Raw genomic sequence first — 6,000 nt, 5'->3', positions numbered from 1 at the left:
GTACGTTTCCTCAGTTATTATTATTAAAGAGTCCGTTCTTAGGTGTTCCAAATTTGGGTTCACTAAAATTTTCAGTTGCAGCTGGTTCAGAGTAAGGCAAATAAGTCTTCACACATTATCACAAGAATTTCATTATAATGTTTTAAACTTTATAATCTGAGTGTTGTTGACACAGTCTGACTGTTGCTGCCCCCAAGTGGCCAAAGAATCAGTTCTTGCAGGTTTCAAATCTGCTCAATGTACATACTAATACTTTGAGCTTTTGAACTATCCAAGCAAACATCTTAGCAAAGTGCTGCCTATCTTTTTTGTTTTCAGGGAAATCTGCACTATAGGGTTATGAGTTAATGCTGTATTAAATTATGATCCAGCTATTTCTATAATACTGCTCATATTGTATATATTATCAAGAGGATCATGTGTTTCATATGCTGAGTCTTGAGACTATGGTGTCTTAAATCAAAAGGTATGCATAACCTGAAAAATTATATTAATCCCACAAAATTACACTAAGTAAAAAACATAAAAAGGTTCAAAAATTGCTACAAATTGTTCACTGGTGGGTCACGATCACACTCAAAGCCCACACTTCATAAGGCTTGAGGAGCTACAGTCTTTATTCGTGGGCAAACTGAAACCTACACTGTCCGTTTACTACCTCCCACAGCTTTATTGATAGGTTATATGAATATGTTACATGTGTCACAGTTTATGAACTGTCACATATAGCTGTATCCATACATCCACTGTCAACTGGTCTTTTCTCCATCTGATCTTGTTAGAGAGCAGATGGAGGAAATCATACTTCCCATGGGTGTAAACTCACCAAACTTTGCACAAAGGTCCAGTCTCATGCCAGATATCCTCAGCTGTAAACTCAAGCCAGTAGTCCTGATGGTGGCGCTACAGCAAGCGTCTAAAGTTCAAAACTTTGAAAATTCATAACAAATCAACCATACGCGCTACAACTTCACAACTTTCATCAAACTGTAGCCCCAATACTGAAGAAACTTTTGTACATTTAAACCTATTAAAAATTATGAAGTTCATCACTCTGTTTTTTTCAAAAACTGTAAAACTTCTTAAACCTATCTCCTCCCACAATTTTTGCTCAGTTGACACCAAACTTGCTACAGAGCATCTTCAGACTGTCCTACAAAAACTATGTTTCTCAGATTTTTGATTTATCAAAAATTGAGCCTACAGTGCATCAAAATGTTTGACAGTAAACGGTACTGTAAACATATACATGCAAATTCTTGCTAAATAAATCTTCAATGTTCATGAAAAAAATGACAAAATTCTAGAGTCATGGTAGATGATGTGTGGCAAATTTCAGAATTTTATCTCAAAAACTGAATTTTTGACAGCATTTTGAATTTTGCTCTAATGTGAACAATTGGAGTCAATGTAAAAATGGCAATTTTAAACATCAGTTTTTCACTTATGGAGCAAATCAATCATTGTTACAAACAAATTACCAACATCTCCATGCTGTCTAGATGCAATATGTGTATTTTCAGATTTTTGTTTCAATAACTGAATTTTTTACAGTGGTTTCAAATCTGCCTTTCCATGCACAGATGGCTGCTTTCCTACACAACAGTGAATGGCTTACTCAATTTGTGAAGCCACTGTTGAGTTGCTACTTGCCAATTAGCTCATGACCGTCTTAGGTTCCAGAGGTTGCTCAGAATTGCCTAAAAATGCCCAGACCCGACCCATCGCTGCGCAGCAGCTATAATTACTCTCAGAGCTCCTGTTATGTATCAAATATATGAATGGACTTTAATCTGTGTGTTGTTCTTACAGTCTAACTTTTGTTGTCCCCAAGGAATCGATTCTTGCTGAGTCTACAACCTTTCAGCATACTTAACTGCAGAGACGCTTGGGTTATAACACACACACACACACACACACACACACACACACACACACACACACACACACACACACACACAGGTTACATGGTAACAGACGCTGTGGGTCTTGTGCTCAGTGCAATTATACTTACTGCTGTAGTACTTATAGACATCTACATTCTGGTAAATCTATCCCCATTAGAGGGGTCACCACTTGGTCATCACAAAATCTGTGATGTATCTGATTACCTGTCCTTGTGGTAAGGCCTACATAGGCAAAACAAGCAGGGAATTAAAAACCCGCATCGCGGAGCATCGTAGTACCATCAGATGCAGAAATCTTAATTATCCTGTGGCTGCTCATTTTGTGGAAGCTAATCATCCTATTGCTTCATTGAAATACACTGCCTGGCCAAAAAAAAGTCACCACCAAAAAAAAAGGTCATACACTCTAATATTTCGTTGGACCGCCTTTAGCTTTGATTACGGAACGCATTCGCTGTGGCATTGTTTCGATAAGCTTCTGCAATGTCACAAGATTTATTTCCATCCAGTGTTGCATTAATTTTTCACCAAGATCTTGCATTGATGATGGTAGAGTCTGACCGCTGCGCAAAGCCTTCTCCAGCACATCCCAAAGATTCTCAATGGGGTTAAGGTCTGGACTCTGTGGTGGCCAATCCATGTGTGAAAATGATGTCTCACTGAACCAGTCTTTCACAATTTGAGCCCGATGAATCCTGGCATTGTCATCTTGGAATATGCCCGTGCCATCAGGGAAGAAAAAATCCATTGATGGAATAACCTGGTCATTCAGTATATTCAGGTAGTCAGCTGACCTCATTCTTTGAGCACATACTGTTGCTGAACCTAGACCTGACCAACTGCAGCAACCCCAGATCATAACACTGCCCCCACAGGCTTGTACAGTAGGCACTAGGCATGATGGGTGCATCACTTCATCTGCCTCTCTTCTTACCCTGATGCGCCCATCACTCTGGAACAGGGTAAATCTGGACTCATCAGACCACATGACCTTCTTCCATTGCTCCAGAGTCCAATCTTTATGCTCCCTAGCAAATTGAAGCCTTTTTTTTCAGTTAGCCTCACTGATTAGTGGTTTTCTTAAGGCTACACAGCTGTTCAGTCCCAATCCCTTGAGTTCCCTTCGCATTGTGCGTGTGGAAATGCTCTTACTTTCACTATTAAACATAGCCCTGAGTTCTACTGTTGTTTTTCTTCGATTTGATCTCACCAAACGTTTAAGTGATCGCCGGTCACGATCATTGAGGATTTTTTTCCGGCCACATTTCTTCCTCGAAGACGATGGGTCCCCACTATCCTTCCAGTTTTTAATAATGCGTTGGACAGTTCTTAACCCAATTTTAGTATTTTCTGCAATCTCCTTAGATGTTTTCTCTGCTTGATGCATGCCAATGATTTGACCCTTCTCAAACAGACTAACATCTTTTCCACGACCACGGGATGTGTCTTTCGACATGGTTGTTTAGGAAATGAGAAGCAACTCATTGCACCAGTTGGGGTTAAATAACTTGTTGCCAGCTGAAAGATAATCGCCCATGCAGTAATTATCCAATAGGAGGCTCGTACCTATTTGCTTAGTTAAATCCAGGTGGCGACTTTTTTTTTTGGCCAGGCAGTGTACATAGGTACTGAGAAGGTTCCTCCCCAGAAGAGCTGGTCATTTAGAAAATCTCTTATCTAGGAGGGAACATTTCTACATACATTATTTGAACACTCTGGCACCAAATGGTCTGAATGTTGATGACGATTTGAAATGTTTTCTTTAACTTTTTGCTCTAGATAAATAGTGTCAGCTCTAGTGACAGAGAGCAGGTGCAGCTTATATTGCTAATGATGCCTTTTTAGAGGTTGATGTGCAGCTGATCTGTTCTTCTTCTTTTTTGTAAATATTGTATATTGTGATGTTTGATCTCTGATGTGAGTTTTCCAATCAGCTGATTTGCTCACTTCTCTGCTGTCAAACATGCAGGTGATTAGTGTCAAATGCAGACCAGGTGTGTACACCAGGTGAGCAGATTGCTCACAGAAGGCTTTATCAGCCACTCTTTTTGGTGTCTCATGTGAGTTAAGACTTGACAAAGGCCCTGTGCCGAAACGTTGTTCTAAAGAAAATTCCTTTTTTACTTGGAGCTAAGTGTGCAGCGTTCCCTCCTTTTTCAAGTTTTCTACTCCATCGCCAGCACCTCAACAAGACAATCTGCAGTGTGCGTTAATCTTCTCCTACCAGTGTCACATACTGAACCTTTAAACTGGGGAAGAGTTGCAGTTGTGCAGCACATGTGCAAATCTCCATTCTGTCATATGAATATTTTAATGATTAGTTTCTCTTCCTTGGTTAAAGGAACACCCTGATGATGGCCGATTAAGTGTCTGCACTGCTGGCAGCAAACATTTTGTGTCAGCCCCTGAATGGTAATAATTATTTGTTAACTGGAATTTTTGTGGTGGTGGAGAGTTTTTCTTTTAGGCATCATGTGGTTCATTGCATAAGACTGAAAATATTTGTGACAACATTTTGTAAGAAAAACAATCACTGTTGAGTTTTAAAAACTTTCTTTTTTCACTTTCAGTTACCACTCTGCCACTTTTTCATTTTAAACATTATTTATCAAGGCTTATGGAGCACCCTACACCATCTTTCTTACTCACCCAGTACTGGTAATGGTTGTACTGTCAGCTGCTGAGCTGAAAGACAAGTGTTTTGCTTGACGCTCCAGTAAATAATGTCAAAAGACAATGACCTACATATAAGACTGAAAATATACTGGAACATGTTTTTTCCTTGGCACTAGTTTTGTACGTAAGAACCCTTTCATGAAAGCCTCTGACTGGCCTCCGAGCTTCAAGTAATGACACCTGCTATGAACAAAAGGTTCACTGTTACTCAGCAACACTTCAGATATTTGCAGGAGTTCAGCCAAGACACACTGAAGTGATTGTGGCAGCACATGTTCACCAGTGACACATTAACCTTGTTTGTTTCCATCTGACTTAACAAAAAGTACAGTGACTGCTCACATGAATTATCAGTTTCTTTACGGGTTTTTACTGTTGCGCATTTATGGATTTTCTTACTTTCATAACTGTTGACCTGTACTGTGGACTGAATTTAATGATTCTGTGTCTCTGAACATCCAATAATTAATAATTAACAGAGCTGTCACCATCAGTCAAACATCTGTGCCAGACTAAAAACCTGCTCTCCTAGATTTCCCTCTGGAAGTGGTGTGACAACTTCAGGCTATTATGTTGGCATGTTTGCATCTCCCCACTGCTGACCTTCTGAACAGCACACTTAATTTTCCAAAGCACAGCTCTGGCTATGACCTCACTGCAGTGGCTACTGTGAGGTGCATGTGCTGCAGGCCATCCCATAATGGCCCAGGTAGGAGACATGCCTGCTGTCATACACATAGAAAAGGCTGTAAGTGATTCTTTGAGAATAGATGATGGAATGCTTTCAAATATTTTTACCTCTCTATTTAGGTTCTTTCAAGTCACTGTGTACGCTGAACACAGTGTGCCCTGTTTAAAGATCTGCAGTGCATGGTCTGACGCGCATGACGCAAATGCAGTCTGGGTGCAAAGTAAGGCGCAAGGGGCAAAGAGATTGTATTTAGTCCCTCATTAATCATAGGTGTGTTATTGGCGTAACATAAATTCAAACAACAACACAAGAGTATCGTCTCCCATTCCCTTTCAAAACCAGGTGCGCCTGCTCCTCTCACTGCTTATTGGCGGATTTGGGAAATTGGAGAAGCGAGCGGGTTTCTGCTGGGATCAATGCAGTAAGAGCAGTAATGTCACTGCAGCAAATATTGTGGGACATTTAAGCAGCAAAACTAGAAATTGTAATACCAAATTTGAAAGAGTTACCGGAGCTAAACTTTTAGTGTCTGAGATAATCAGTGAAGTTACGCTGCTCCTCGTGCGTAAATGCGCGCAATGGGCCTCATTCACTAATATCTGCGCAGAAATGTTCTTACTCTCCGCAAAAAAATAAGTACTTGCGCAAAATCACCGTCGGATTCATGACACGTGCGTACCGGCCAATTTTGTTCTCACCACCGTGCGTATGTTAATAAATCAGAAC

The sequence above is a fragment of the Epinephelus lanceolatus genome, chromosome 11 (assembly GCF_041903045.1).
Source record: "Epinephelus lanceolatus isolate andai-2023 chromosome 11, ASM4190304v1, whole genome shotgun sequence".
NCBI classification, from domain to species: domain Eukaryota; kingdom Metazoa; phylum Chordata; class Actinopteri; order Perciformes; family Serranidae; genus Epinephelus; species Epinephelus lanceolatus.
Note: the sequence above shows the minus strand (reverse complement) of the source record.